This window comes from Pinus tabuliformis, chromosome 4_2 (assembly GCF_031772625.1).
Source record: "Pinus tabuliformis cultivar Carrire ecotype Pingquan chromosome 4_2, CPIR1, whole genome shotgun sequence".
NCBI lineage: Eukaryota > Viridiplantae > Streptophyta > Pinopsida > Pinales > Pinaceae > Pinus > Pinus tabuliformis.
The window spans coordinates 224,707,309-224,724,708 of record NC_142304.1 but is presented as its reverse complement, the minus strand read 5'-3'; positions in this window follow the sequence as shown (position 1 = coordinate 224,724,708).

The window sequence follows — 17,400 nt, the reverse complement described above, 5'->3', positions numbered from 1 at the left end:
CCACGTGATTGATCTTTTGCTGATGTGGCAAGGATAAGGGGGTTCACACTTCAATTGGGAATAACTTTTAATATGTGTATTGACTGGGAAAAAAATTATATCACTAAAAATATCTTGATGAGCTAGATGCACTGGTGGTGTGCAATGTTAATTCTACTAATTTTGTGAAATGAGGAATTTTGTAGCTCCATTTCCATAATGATACCATGGAGGTTTGGTTAGTTAAAAGTAACACCTCCCATTAAATGGATATTAGTCCAAGGGGGTGGGAGAGAGAATTACATAATGGTATTAGAGGATTTAGTTTCAACACTTGGACTGGATGGGCTCGACAATGATGAAATAAAAAGTGAAGGTTCTACACTAGACCCTTGGAGATAATATTTAAAGCTATTAGAGTGTGGAAACACAGTACTCTGGTTTAGCATTTGGACTAAAACGTTCTAAGAGTATGAAACATATAACTCTATCACAAAGTATAGTAGTTGTGGTGATTGTCTTCTGTGGGCTATTGGTATCATTTAGTCATCGATTGCATGATGTATGAAAATATTGGTTTTGATGTGATTATTATTTTCTAATGGTTATACTAACTTGAAATGTGTCTTTTCATAGCCATATGCTTATGGAAAAAATTCCAATGTGATAGTGAGCACGTTTTGTTGGTATTGTGGATTGGTTAATGGTTGTATGTGTATAACAACACATAAGAAGAAACTAGGAATGAACAACAACATGAAGCATCACAATGATGAAAAATTATAGCATTGTTAGGAAAAAGATAGAGGAAGAGTCTCCTGGTGGAATGGATACCATTAGAAGCATAAGAGCTGAGCTGAGAAGTTACAAGGCTGATAATGAAAGGATTGTTATGGCTTAGAAGAAGAAAATAGAAGTAAATTCCATCATATTTCATATTTTTTCAAACTTGCAAATATAGAGGAAACATGATCTTGGTGGAAAACACCTAAGAAAAGATAAAGATAGGCAAATTCCATAAAGACTTAGAAGACATGAATTGAATACTGATGGTTTTGAAGGAAGTAGATCCAAGAAAAGACATAAGAAATAAATAAAATATACATTAAGAGGGGAAACCTCACTGTGTAATCCAAAGAGGCAGTCATGAAGTCGTGAGTGATTTTTTGGTGTTCCAACTAAAGATGCTTCCAGTAGAGAAGGAAAAGAAAATATCTCATGTCAAGATAATTTAAGAAGGAAAGGGATCCTACATTCAATTGAGAGGTGAGGAAGGACAAATAAGTGGAGGAATGGTTTCTTGGAATGAGGAAATATTGCAGGATGCATGATTACTTTGAAAATATGAAGGAAAGAGTAGCTACCTTCATCCTAAGAGGAAATGTTGATATCTAGTGGGAAGAGCTGAAGAATGTTAAGAATCTTCAAGAGGAGGAGCCATGTTGGAGGAGAATTGAGAGATATTTTTGTGAGAAGTACCTATCTGAGAGGTACTATGACAACAACACCAAAGAATTTTATGTGCACAAGCTATGGCATCTAACAAATTATGAATATACAACTAGAATCTGGGAGCTATTGAGGTACATTCCTTACATCACGGACGAGAAGATGAATATTAAATCGTATCTCAGTGGGCCACCACAATAATTTAGGGACAAAAAGGAATTTGATGAGCCTAATACCTTGGAATATGATATCAACAAGATTAAGCATCATTATGAATAGTCCAAGAAAAATTCTAAGTACAAAGTTGATTGGAAAGCAAAAGGTAAGCCCAACTATAAAGGAAAATCGAAAAATGCAGCAAGAGACCAACAAGGTGGAACTGTGAGGTTCACGATTTCTACAAGAGGTGATTTTTAGCAAAACCCACTACTTATAATAAATACCATCTCTTTAAGTCTTGAATAAAGGAATCAAATGGATCTAGGAGAAAACCAATAGAGTTTTGGAAATGTGGGGAAGACCACTTACATATGGATTGATCTTAGTTAAAGTGGAGTCATTCAAGATTATACAATATGCATGAAGCATAGATATTAAATGACATGGCTCAAAGCACACCACACATCTATGTAGTGTTGGACAATAGTAAGGTCTACGACTAAGCCTTAGTGATCAAAATGTAAGGTACGACCAATAACTAGTTTATTTCAATTTTGATTTACCTTGGTTCCAATTTCAATTATGTAGGTTCGTAAGTTGTCGAAAGGTTCACGCTAAAGAGATTGGCCCTTGATAGGTCATAGTTGGTCTATATGGCCACAAGGACTAAGAAATGGATTGATAAAGTGTGAATTCATGCCCAGTCATGACAGGCGGCATACCCATGACTACAAATCTAAACTTATTACCACTAGGTTCCTATGACATATTAGTCGGTATGGATTGACTGGCGAGCCATAGAACCAAAGTTGAATGCTTCAGAAAATCAATTGAATTCCTCATCAACAAAGGGGAATTGGTGACATTGTAAGGAAAAATCAAGCTAGTGATTGTTTGCAAAATCATTGTGATGCAATTGAAGTAGTGCAACAGAAAGGGATGAGAGTCGTTCTCTGTCTAATTGACCAACAACTCTGAAGGTAGTAGTAATAGTTGGCTAGAGAATTATATGTTGAAAAAATTTAGGGATGTATTTATTGAAGAGATCCTAAGACTTCCACCAAGGAGAGAAATTGAATTTTCCATTGAATTGTTATCGAGATCAGATCCAATATACAAATCTTCATACCAAATGAGCACACCAGAAATAGCATAGTTGATGCTACAATTAAAAAAATGTTCGATAAAGTATATATCATACCCAGTGTATCACCCTAAGGAGTGTCTGTGAAATATAACTTTAGGTTGTGTATTGATTACATATAGCTCAATAAAGTGACAACCAAGAACAAATCTCCTTTGCCAAGGATTGATGATCTATTGGATCATCTGATGGGATTTGTAATATTCTCGAATATCGATTTGAGGTATGGGTGCCATCATGTATGTATCAAAGATGAATAAATTCATAAAACAATGTTTAGAACTACGTATCGGAATTATGAATTTGTAGTTGTGCCATTCGGGCTCACAAAGTCCCCAACAACATTTATATGTCTAGTGAACAATGTTTTAAGTCTGTATTTAAAAAATTTCATGATATTTTTTGTCAATGACATATTGGTCTATTTAAAAACCAAGGAGGAGCATGAAAATAATTTAGTAGTAGTATTTCAAGAGCTAAGGGAGCACAATCTCTATGCTAAACTCAACAAATATGATTTTTTCCAATCGCAAGTTCAGTATTTACTACATATTGTCTCCAAAGGAAGAGTGGTAGTGGATCCAAAGAAGATCAGATCCATTATGGAGTGGCATACTCCTAAGAACGTGAAAAATGTTAGATCCTTCATGGGACTGGCTAGTTTTTACTAGAGATTCATCTACAACTTCTCAAAGATTGGGCACCCAATCACAACGCTGCAAAGAAAAGGAGTTAAATTCAATGGACATAGGAATGTGAAGAAAAATTTGAGAAATTGAAATATTTTCTCAAAAATGCACCAATACTAAGAATGGTAGATCCAAAGAAAGATTATATAGTGTGCACATATGCCTACAAGGAAGGGCTTAGTGGATCCATAATGCAAGAAGGGAAGTTTGTATGCTAAGAGTCGAGAAACTTGAATGAGCATGAGTGCAATTATGTCACCCATGATATATAATTAGTAGCTAAAGTGCATGCATAAAAAACCCGGAGGAATTACTTCCTTAGAAAAGAAATTGTATCGATGTCAAATAATGTAGGGCTGTGGTATATGTTTGATCATCCCAATCTAAATGCAAGACAAGCCAAATGGCTAGCCTTGACTAGTGAGTTTGATTTTGAAATCAATCATATCAAGGGAAAGGAGAACAAAGTAGTTGATGCACTCAACCTATAGGTAGCTAGCATGGAAGCTATAAGTTCTTATGAGGTTGAAATTCAAAACAAGATCAAGCGGGCCATATAGCAAGATGATAAGCTATGAACAAACCAAATGATGCTTACACCAGGAGCCAAAAGGAACAATGAGTAAGAACTTCTCTCTCACCGAGGATGCATGGTTGAAGTTCAAAGGAAGGTGGTATATACTATGCATGGACGACTTTAAGATGGACGAATTTCATAAAAGGCCATATTTTGGTCATCCAGGCTATCCAAAAATGATAAAAACTATAAAAATAAATATTATTGATTAGAAATGAAAAAGGATTTGGTTGAATATATTGTTAGATGCTTAGAGTTCCAAAATGTAAAAGTGGAATTTAGATATCTAGTGGGATTGCTAAAACCAATCCCCATTCCTGAGTGGAAGTGGGAAGTCATAACAATGGACTTCATTACCAAATTTCCAAGAAAAACTAGGCAATGTGATTCCATGATGGTGGTGTTAGATAAGTTGAGCAGGGTGGCCTTATTGGGTCTTGAACAAAAATAGCACCCAAATTTTGTCAGCCATTTTATATCATTGAAAGAGTGGGGATTGTGGCCTACAAACTGGCTATACAACCCATAATATAGGAACATGTTTTATTCCACATATATTTTATTAAAAATCATGTATATGACTCTAAACATGTTGTTGATTGATATGTGATACAGGATAAATTTAGGGGAGCATTCTAGCCAAAGCAATTATGCATTTTGGATCGTGGGAAAATCACAGTACATAATCAAATAATCGAGTAGGTAAAGGTGCAATGGAGGCACTTTGGACCAAATGAAGCAACTTATGAGATGGATGAACCAATGAGGGTACCATACCCATTTTTGTTTCATGAATAATAATTTATAAATGTGAATGTAAATGTAAAAGAACTGTGTGTAAAAAGTTCTTGTAAATTGTGTGTTCAGACATAAAGCACCGAGGATTATGTTCCTCTAAGGGGGCAAGGTATGTGACAACCATTTTTGATAATCCAACTTGTAAATATTAGTATGAAGTGTAATTCATGTAAATAATGTGGCAATGTAAGAAGGCAGTCAACATGGATTTAGAGGACTGAAGAGGAGGAGTTGATTTTAAACCCAAGACATTATATTTATTTCACCACCAATCTCCCTGATCTGTTCATGGGACTTTTGTACAAGCATTTAATTTATGGAATGGGCTCCTTGAGTGGAGGATAAGACCCATAGTCTTGGTTCTTGTAGAGACGTGGGTGTGCTTAACATGCATGATCTACGAGAGGAGAATTTGATGAGAGACAAAGGTAGAGAAGAGAGTGATTAAGGTATTATGCATGAGGCGGTGTCATCCTATCAAGTTAATTGATTGTGTAGTATACATGTGCGAGAAGAATATATTCGAGAATACGAATGATTTAATGCACAAAATGAAAGAATTTATAGCATGAATAGGAAGTGGATGTGAACTGCGAGGAAAATATAGCCTATGAGAACCTGTGTTCTACCTTGAGGATGGTATTCCCTATGTTTTCTGAGGTCTATGAGTGTGCCTGTGAATTATTATTCCAAAGAGAATTCAATGGAGTTGGGATGCTCAGGTGTTAATAAGGGTTGATACCTAGTTAAGTTCTTACTTAGATAGTTGATAAACACTTGAGTAGTGGCTTGTCTTGGAACTGAAAAAACAATGGGATATTAGTTGAGATTGATAAACTACTTGACAAGATAAGACACCCAAGAATTACTTGAAAGGTATGATAAACCCCTAAGTGGCTAGCCTTGAGGTTGATAAACCACTCAGACACTTTCTTAGTAAGTTGATAAATCTCATGGAAATGGAATATTTACTCCTATAGTAACTAATCCAGTTGATAAACATCCATTTATACATATATAGTCCTTTCCTATAACTAAGCTAAAACTCTCTAAGCCTTGGATGAACCCTTTTGGTTAATGGTTAACTTAAGGAGGGTCACTATGTGTTATAGCTTGGGGGCTATTGAAAAATCACCTAAGAAATGGAATCTACCTCTTATAATCATTTATTGGTTGGTTACAAGAGAACTCCTAAGAATTGACCTCCTTAGACTCTAAATATGGTTTGAGGGTGGTCAACTACAAGAACAATTGCAATGTAGTTGACCTATGATTGGGTGGAGAGTTAAAGTCCCTCCCTCAGTTTCCAATCAATAAGAAAAACATATAAGTCCATTCACTTGGACTTTTGTTGTGTTACAAATGTTGAACGCTATTGTTATGTGTCATAATAATGAATGTAATTGTATTTTTTTTGGAGGAATGATATTAATCATGGTTTTCTATGATTTTTTTATATGTGTGACTACTTCCAAGGTTTGGCAGGGATTTGTAGATCTACTGTGACCATTGATAAACTCATGAATATATGGTCACTTACCTAATATGCTATGATTTTATTGATGATATGTACGAATAACATGTATAATAATCATGTATCGACTATTGGTATTTTGTGGTCAATGAGTGTGGGACATGGTATATCAATGAATCTAGTAATGCATATGGAGAAGCATGCATATAGTCTATTTCTTTTTTTTGTCTATGTTTGACACCTAAGGTGTCATTGTTGTAATGCAAAAACTTCTCCTATTATGTTAATGTTACAGAGGACCGTTGATCATCTGGAAAGGCTTCATGATCCATCATATTCCTTGACACTATAAGTCTAGTCAGTGTTCAAAAATGGGATTAGAATTAAGGTGGATGAACTTTGTTAACACTTGCAATGAGTTAGAGTCTACTTAGGCTAAGAAATGCATGCGAAAAGATGGAGATAATCATTTACCGGGGAATGGAGATGTCTCTTCATGAAATAGGAACTTGATATTTAATAATTATGTTATGAGTTGATGGGATTGTGGAATGAGAGGGTTCTATTGAACAGATTTTCCTTGGATTTAATTGTTAGCAAAAGAGAGATAATCACATATGTGCCTTCGAAAATCAAGCTTGTGTGCTTGGTGAATGTTCAGTTGAAAATGCATCAAGGTTCTTCTACCACAAAGAGGACAGAAAATGAGTCTCTAAGAGAGAGGTAATAGTACCACCCTAATAAAGACACACATGAACATGAATTTCTTGTCTAACATCCAGTGGAATAGTCCACAAAGACACGATGACCATTACAAGCATCACAACACGTTCTCAATTATATAAGCACTAAAATGACCAAAATAGTTCAACTATATTAAAACTTGGTAAAGAAAACATGAATCACAAAGTTCATAGAATAGTCTTACAAACATTCATAATCCATGTACAAAAATGTGTTGGTTATCAGGCTTCAATTATTAGGTAAAAGTACCAAGATGCATGAATTCAACGAACATCACTTGCTCCAATAATGGAGTGTTGGAGCCACTACTTTCTCCCCAAAAGTACCAACTTATCTCTCTTATGCCTTATGGGAGAAGCCAAGGTTAAAAGTCCCTTACATTAGGAATGAGGATCTATTTATAACTTGAGGAGTGACCTTTTTATATCCTCATGACTCTTGACTTTCTAGCTTCTAGTGACCTTTGGACTTTTGCGACCTTTGAAGCTCCGAATGACTTTTGGAATTACATATGACTTTTAGTATTACATGTCCATTGGACTTCCATGACTCTTGAGTTCACACATGAATATTTGACTTATACTCGTTTCTATTTTACAATGATTACAATAATGCATCTTTGTCTTCCATCTCATCATATTATGAAACTAGACACATCAATATCTTGGATTATTGGGACATCGCAGTGACTAATGACATGGAACTGCTTCAGTGCTGACATGGATTTCATTGTGTCTTTTTTTTTATCATCATCTTATCATGGTTCCTCCACCCTCCATAGGTTCTTCAAACTTTGGATTCTTGATGAAACTTTAATCATCGAGTTTTAAGTGTGTTCTTGGTTCTTCATGTGCTTCTTTTGTTTATCCTCTTTACCCAATCTTCCTTGTGTGCGCTTTCCATAAGGTTCCTGGAATACTTGTTTCTGCAATCACTCATGATGAGCAACTACTAGTATGAAAATATCCTACTCTACCATTTTTATGCATATTTTCTTGTTTGTGTCCTTTCAACACACTTAAAATGGTCAACGAAGCTTCAGGGTGCAAGGGCACACTTGAAAAGGCTGAAGGATGGAGGAGGAGGAGCTATGGGGCTTCAACATGCACTCATTCGCCCTAAGGAAGAAAGTAATAAAGGAAGAGTGCATGTCGCAAGTCCAAAGGACAAAGGGGAAGGATTCAGGCTTCCTAAGTGCGCTATGTGCCCAAGGGAGAGAGAGAGAGAGGGTGCATGGCGCACTCCTGAAGACTGAAGGTTGAGGTTTCATGCCTTCGAGGTGTGCTCAGGTGCCTAGGAGGCCTTGAGAAGGGTGCATGGCACAATATTGAAGGCTAAATGTTGAAGATTCATGCCTTTAGGGTGCGACAATGTACACAAGTTAGGTTAGGAGGGTGTAGGGTGCATCAGGGAAGGCTGACGGGTTGAGATTCAGGTGTTCAAGATGCACCAATGCGCTCAAGGAGGGTGCACTTCTTTGAGTCTAAGGAAAGTACTCAAGGAAGACTTGGTCTCCTTTTGAGGGTGTAGTTCAAAACATAGAAGGGGATTCATGGTTTTGGAGTGTTCTAAGATCTATAGGATGGTGCAAGGTGCACTTCTGAACAACAAAGGATCACCCATCAAGAACAATGTAAACTTTGAAATGGAAACTGATACGATTACCCATTTTGTTGAGGTAGCAAAAAAGTCAAAGGATTTTGAAAAGTGGTAATGCAGAATATATATATATATATATATATTAGCATAGTTTTTGACACTTTAATTTCTTTTTTTATGTACATTAGTTTTTAGAATGTTAGTGATTTGCATGTTGATTTTAAAAAGTGTTGATTCTGCATCAGACCATTTTTTTAAAGGCCCTATTTTTTGACTTTAAAATTTCTAATGTATTAAATGTGAATAATTTTTTTCTAAATTTAACAATTTTTGAAGTGGTCTTCTTCTTCATATTTTCTTGTTTTTATTTTTTTTATTTTTTTATTTTTTTATTTTTTTGTAGTGAGATCTTTATTTTTTTGCATAGTTAAAGAAGAAGGTCGATATTTTAATATTTATATATTCTACATATTTATATATCGTTAATTAATTTTTCAATGCACATCAAATAATTGTCTCTAAAAAAGCAATAATTTTTAACAATTGACATAAAAATAACCATTTTGAACATAAATATAACTAAAAAATTACATATTTTGATAATTTGTTGCTAGAAATGACATGTGAAAATCACAATTTTTATAGGAAAATTTTAACAAAAAATGGTTAAATAATAGTTTTTTTTTATGAATTTCATGTCAAAAAATAATAATAATAACTGTTTTTTTCAAAAAATAATGATTCACATAAAAATTAAATAGAAAATCACATAATAAAAATATTGAACACATAACAACATTAATTGAATGCTTATTCTTCTCATAAAATGTCAAAGTCAAAACATTACAAGTATAACTAATTAATAGTTACAAAAAATGAACTTGATTTCCAAGCATAACTTAAATTTAGTCAAGAATATCATGTAATCCAAACTCTTCATCCTCTATAGTTTCATCATTGTCTTCTTCCACAATATTTTCTGCTTCATTTTGCTCATTTTCCTCTTCTAGTGGATCTTTGATGTCTACGAATCTCCTAATGTATGCCTTTCCAATCATTCCACGTAATGGTGATTGAGGTTCCTTTTCCTTTTTTGCCACACATGATTCACTAAAATCCCCTTTCTTCAACCCAATTTATTGCATCACATCTGGAAGAAATTGAAGAGCATTAATTCTTTACTAAATAAATCTGCATTGTACTTGATCTTTTTCAATGGCAATGTGATTTCTGCCTTTTTGTAGGCAACATGCTAGTGTTGTACCTAATTATCAAGCATAAAAGAAATAATGAAGTAAATTAGTATAATGACATATAAATTAAGAAAGAAGATATTGAAATTCAATTATATACAATAAAACTTACCTAAGCTAGAAACTAAATCCAGAACCCAATTTCCTTCATTTGAACATAAGTCTATAAGATAGTTAATCAATGACCGGTTTTTGATAAATGTTAACTATATGTCCTTTTGCTTCTTTATCTTCATATGTTAGTTTTTTCACAATAGCATCATAAACCAATACTTGGCTATGACTCTTTCCATCTACCCTATTAAAAAGCATCGACATATAGCTATCATCTTTTGTCCAACTATAAATATGGATGAACTCACAATCATTTCTAATTGGTTGATCTTCACAGTTAAGAAGCATGACTTTTTCCTATAACATGAAATAGTAAAATTTCAATTAACTTGTACATAAATGAATTTTTTAACATTAATCAAACATACATTTTCAACATCTTACCATGTAAGTTGCATTATTGAGTTTGTTTTCCCTTTGAAGCTTGTCAATAACATTGCCAATTGTGTGTATGAATGAAATGTCACAAATCTCCATAATGGTGATGATGTGACTTCTACAAATCCTGCAACCACTTTACTAAGAGCTTGATAAGTATAAGGGTCACTATCATAGTCAATGTTTGGGATATTGAAACCATGGGGAATATCTACAATAACTAGGGAAACATACCTTTTAGGTATGAGCTTAGCAATGTATTCACAGTCACCTTGTATTACTTGATATTGAATAGTTTCAAGCCCATTCCAAATGAAATTAGTAACAGTTGGATCAAGTTCAACATTCCTAAGGCGCTTCTTTCTCAGCCTTTCGATCCTAATTTTTTTATTAAAGGTTCTTAAACTATCTGGTTCTCCATTTGCATCCTTCCTCATCTTTTATAAATTAAAAAATATATGTATAAGTTATAAAATAAAAATAGTATACAGTTGAATAAAAATAATGTATAAATCAACATACCTTTCTAAATGCAAGATAAAAATCTTTTAGTGTTGATGTAGAACTTAAATCAGGACTGTTGCGTACAACATCATCCCAACTATATTCATTCAACAATTTAACCATTTGTTCTTGTGTTTTCATGTAAACCTTGTGACTGAATAGATAAAGTAAAAAAATTTAATATAATGATATGTATAACAAATACTACCAAGAAGAATATGTTATATTTAATATAAAATTGTAATCTAGAAATAAGTAAAAATAATTCAACAAACTTACTTTTGAAATTCCTCAGATGTTTCCTCCGTTGATAATTCCCCTGACTTCACACGAGATAATATTGTTTTGACAATTTTTCATACTTCACTCCTTGCAATGCTCTCCAAGGTGTAATACTCATATCTTCTAGAAGTTGCTTCATTTCAAGACTTGATTTACTGTTGCTACATACCAATGGTTTACACCTTTTCACCTTCTGGTTTTTAATGCTAATGGTCTCCCACATGCTAAAAAACTTGTTAATCAATTCCCATATCTATCCAGTTCTAAATGCCAACTGGAAAATGTTATCAATACTTTTGAATATATAAGTATTTACTCTCCTTCCTTTTGAACTAATTTTCTCCTCAATTTGATAGCCTATTTCCATACAACATTCCTTTCGAAATTCTAGAGTAACATTTATCTTATCCCCGCCACATTTTTCTTCAAATTCATTATGAATAAATCTAACCCTTTGGATGAAAGTCATAGACATCCTATATTCATTATCTAAATTATGATCCCAAGCCAATCATTTTTCTTATGTATCTGATAAACCAACATAAATGATACATTTCATTGTTTCAAAACATGTGTTATTGGGATAGTCCTCCATAAATTTCCTTTGAGATTCTACAAAATGGTTCCCCCAAGCACATAATAATTGTATTCAAAACAGTTTGACTTATCAAATGCTTCTTTGTTGGGAACTTGAACTGGATCAACAAGAAGCGCATAATTAACCACATGAGAATATGGATTGTACCTCATCAATGTCTTCAAGTTGTCAAAATGCAGGTGGTGTGGATTTCTAATTTTATATTTAAATTCTCCTTCACTTGGCTTATATATTTGTCTCACATTAAGCTGAAATGTACGACCACCGTCAATTAATTTTGTCTTTTTCAAGTTATGTCGAAAGGAATTTTGTTTTGTTTTAATAATGCAATCCTCTAAATCAACTCCTCATGTAATGATTTTCCTGCTTACTTTTTAATTTTCACTAGGATCTTCATTGTTGGAAATGACTACTTGAGAATGTTTGGTGGTCTGGTTGCAGGTGTAAGGGATAATCGTTCAAATCTAGAAACAATTTCCTCAAGCACAGGTGGAAGTTCTTCTTCAATTTCTTTTTTAGTTTTAGTCATCCGCCTCCAAACTTAGATATTCTACTAAAACAACAGAATTGCTAAAATTACCCGAAAATTAGCAGAACTTCACTTACCCCTGGAACCGAAAGGAAAACAACACCGCTATTCATAAACTTCTCGCATCTGCCTTTCTCCCAACCTTTATCACGTTAATTCTCCATTGTCGATCCTCTTTCTTCAATCCAACGGTTGGCACTTTCCTCGCTCACAAACTAGCCGGGTGATCCTCCATCGTTGATCAAGCCCGCTTGATCCAACGGTTGATGCTTAATATCACATGGAATTCTTGCCGATGTTTATCAAGTCGAGAGCACACGAGAAAAGCAGTTTCTCCGTGCTACGTGTCGGCTGCTAAATGGAATCGCGTGACTATCCCAAAATACCGCTTACCTCCTTGAGCCCGTGCGAAAACAACTTTCACCTATGAAGACTGCTTTACTCCTTTGTTTAACTCTGATGCTTGTTTGCACACGACTACCGTAGATCTAACGGTTTTGTCGATCGAATGGTTCTAGGCTTCTTTAGGTTCCCTCACGAATTTATTAGACTTTTTCGTCCCGCTATGATTTTAGCACTTTCGCCAAGTTTAGGTTGTGGTTAAGTTATACTTCTTTAAACATATCCCGACTATTTCAATACACAGAAATAAAGATTTAATCATGATAACACAAAGTTATATTATCAACCTCTAATTCTAAAGGACCAAACTAGAAATTAACAATACACAGAGATATTTCAAAGGAATCCAAGCCTCCGGGATTTAACCATTCATGCGCAGGATACACAGAGATACAAAGATATTTCAATTCTTTTACAGTATAATTCTCCATAGCCAAATCAAGCCAAATCCTCTTACAATAGTTCAAAACTTACATGAATGCCTTACATTCAGCAATCTGATCCTCAATCAATGGATCGAATCTATCTAATCCTAGATAAATACCTAATCTGCTTGATATTCTCCTTGAGAATCTCAACTAAGTCTAAAATACTTGGATTAATTACAAAATCATTCAAATACCTATGTTCTAGCTCAAATCCTATCTAGAAAACTTTGTAAATTAACAGCTAAAGGATCGCACACCTTTGCTTGTAAACTTTTTTTGGATTTTTGAAATAAAAATGAAGCCTTTTGTCTTCAAGCATCATGCTCCTGCATCAGACTCCTGAGGACAAAATTCTTCATGGGCTCCTGTCCATGAGTTCTTCTACAAAATTTCCCAACTTCTATAACATGGTATCTATCACCCAGGTAGCATAAATAATTGGTTGATCTTTCCACTTGAACAAGTACTGAAAATACTCGTGTCCCTTTGTCTTCTTAAACACTCTTTTATCCAATATCTTATTTGGTTGCAATGCCTTTGTTGTAGGTAACTGTTTTACCCAATGCACCTCTTGTTTCTCCTTGTCTTCTGTTGTGTCATCTCCCTGTCCCTTTTCATACCTATACAAATCAACAACATTGAAAATTGGAGATATTCCAATACCAGGGGGTAATTCAATTTCATATGCATTTGCAGAAAATTTCCTTAAGACTCTACATGGTCCAATTTTCTTAAATTTTAACTTGTTATACTCCCTTTTTGGAAATCTTTCCTTCCTTAGGTGTGCCAAAACCAAATCTCCAACTTCAAAGTTAACTTCTCTCTTCTTCAAATCTACTTTGTTCTTGTACTTTATGTTTATGTCTTGTAAATGTTGTTTTACCTATTCATATATTGATTAAATCTCTGAAGCAAAATCTTCTCCTTGAGCACTCCTGATTTCATCTCTACCCAAATATCTTAATTCAGACACTCCTCTTGGGTACATTCCATATATTCAGACACTATTCTTGGGTACATTCCATAAACTATATGGAATGTAATCTTCCCTGTACTCCTATTAGGAGAATCATTATAAGCATATTCAGCCTGTGGCAAAACTTGATCCCATTATTTCGGATGTTCACCTGCAATATTTCTCAGAAGATTACCCAAGATTTTGTTTACAACTTCAGTCTGGCCATCAGTCTGAGGATGATAAGCAGAACTAAAACTTAGTTTAGTACCAAGTTTCTTCCACAAGGTCCTCCAGAAATGACCAACAAATCTGGTATCTCTATTTGAAACAATGCTCTTAGGTAACCCATGCAACCTTACAATTTATTTAAAAAACAAATTTGCAATATGAGTAGCATCACTGGTTGTATAACATGGAATGAAATGTGCCATTTTTGAAAATCTGTCAACTACTACATAAATTGAATCATTACCTCTCTGTGTTTTTGGTAAACCCAAAATAAAGTCCATACTTACCATATCCCAAGGTCTATCTGGAATGGGTAATGGAATATACAAACCTATGTTTTGGCTCATTCCCTTTGCATACTGACAGAATTTACAATTCTTCACATATTTTTCTACTTCATATCTCATCTTCGGCCAGAAATAAAACTGGTTCAACTATTCATAAGTCTTGTCTACACCAAAATGTCCAACAAGTCCACCACTATGTTTCTCCTTGATCAAATTTTCTCTCATAGAACAATTTGGTATGCACAACTGATTTCTTTTAAACAACAGTCCTTCTTGCAAGAAATAATGCAGCCACTTACTTCTGTCTAACAAAACAAGATTCTTACAAGCTTCAAATGCCTCTTTAAAATCTAAATATTTCTCATATAATTCCTTAAGAAAATCAAAGCACAACACTTGAATTTGACTATCTTGAACTAAAATGATTTTTCTACTTAAGACATCTGCTACTTTGTTTGATTGACCAGTTATATGTTGTAATACAAAATTAAAACTTTGAAGATATTCTACCCACTTTGCTACTTCTGGTTAAGCTTTGGTTGTTGCATAATGTACTGTAATGCATGGTTATCTGAATAAAGTATGAACTCCTTAGTCAGCAAGTAATGTCTCCACTTCTTCAAAGACTGCACCACTACATAAAATTCCTTGTCATAAGAAGAATATTTCTTCTTTGACTCATTCAGTTTTTCACTGAAATAAGCTACAGGTCTGTCCTCTTGGATTAAAAAGGCTCCAATGGCTTCTCCACTGGCATCACACTTCACTTCAAAAGGTTTATTAAAATCAAGAAAAATCAAAATAGGTTTCTCAGTAACCTTTCTCTTCAACGACTGGAAGTTCCTTTCTGCTTCAACAACCCATTTAAATGGTTGTCTTTCCTTCTTTATAGAGTCAATAATAGAAGCATTGATCTTACTAAAATTCCTTATGAATTTCCTATAAAAACTAGAAAGATTGTGAAAACTTCTTACCACAAAGACACTTTTTGGTGAAGGCCAATCCATGATTTCCTTGATCTTCTCTGAATCCATCTTTAACTCATCAACAGAAACAAAAAAAACACAAATATACCAACTCTTCCTTCATGAATGAACATTTATTTAAATTTAATAGTAACTTCACTTGTTGTAGCCTCTGGAAGACATAATTCAGATGTCTCACATGTTCGTCCTTTGATCTATTGTAAACTAATATATCATCCAGATATACTATTACAAATTTACCAGTAAATTCATTCAAAACTTCATTCATGAGCCTCATAAATGTACTAGAAGCATTTGACAACCCAAAAGGCATTACCATCCATTCATACAATCCTTCATTTATTTTAAGAGAATTTTTCCACTCATCCCCTTCTCTAATTCTGATTTGATGATAACCACTTTTTAAATATAACTTTGTAAAAGATATTGCTCCACTCAAACAATCCATCAAATCCTCAATTCTAGGTAAAGGAAATATGTACTTGATTGTTATCTTTTTGATTTCTCTTGAATCCATGCACATTCTCTAGCCCCCATCTTTATTTGGCCTCAACATTGTTGGCACTACACAAGGACTCAAACTCTCTCTAATCAGTCCCTTATCTAATAGTTCCTGAACTTGTTTCCTGATTTCTTCATTCTCTATGGGAGTCATCCTGTAAGCTTCTTTATTTGGTATATTTTCTCCTCGAATCAATCCTATATGATGACTAATTTTTCTAATGGGTGGTAACTCATCAGGCAAATCATCTACAATGATATCACAATAATTGTCCAGCATCTCTTGAATTTCAATTGACAAATCAGAAATTTTGATGGAAGTAATTATTACATTGGGTTTGAAAATCAGTGCAAAATTTACCTCATCCTCTTCAATCTACTGCAAGTACTCCTTTCCACTCAACAATAGGGTCTTTGGATCAGGTTTCCTTGATGCATCCTCTTCTTCCACAGGAAACAATGTATGATTGACACTATATTTACTAAATTTGTATGTATTCTTCTTTCCATCATGCATAGCTCCTCTGTCATACTGCTAAGGTCTTCTTAGAAATATGTGCCACACATCCATAGGCATCACATCGCACAGAATTTTGTCTATGTATTTGCCCAACTGAAACTCCACTTCACACTACTCATTCACTATCAACTGATATCCCTTTTGAAGCCTTGACACCTTGTAAGGTTTTGGGTGTTTCTTTGTCTTCAATTTCAACTTCTCCACCACTTCTGTGGAGACCAAATTCTCTGTACTACCACTATCAATTATCATTTGACAACATTTCCCTTGAACCTTGCACACGGTCCTAAACAAGGTCTTTCTCTGTGCTAGTTCAAAAATTTCCTTAGCTGCCTTTAACAAAACTTTGTTAACTACCAAACATTCCCCTTTCTCTGGTACATTTTCTTCTTCTATTACCTTTGCTGCTTCCTCTTCAGTCTTAGCAACAATTTCATTTCTATGATTTATTCCTATGTTTTATAGGCACACGTAGGATTTGTGTCCCAGTTTGTTACATCTGTAACATCTGACTTCTCTTCCTCTGCCTCTTCCTCCTCTTCCTCTGGAAAAACCCCCTCTGTCACTTGCATCACCTCCTGTGGGTGCATGCTGACTTGAGTTGCTGCTAGCTCCATCTCTAGGTGATGTAGACCTTCCTCTACCACCTTTACTTCCCCTTCCTCGGAAAGTACCTCTATTTCTGGCAAATTGCTTCCTTGTGAGCTTTTCTTCAACCTTCAATACCATATGATAAGCCTCTTCTACTGTTTTAGGAGACAGTAAACTTATCTCATCTTGGATCTGCATTTTGAGACCATTTTCATATCTTTCAACCTTC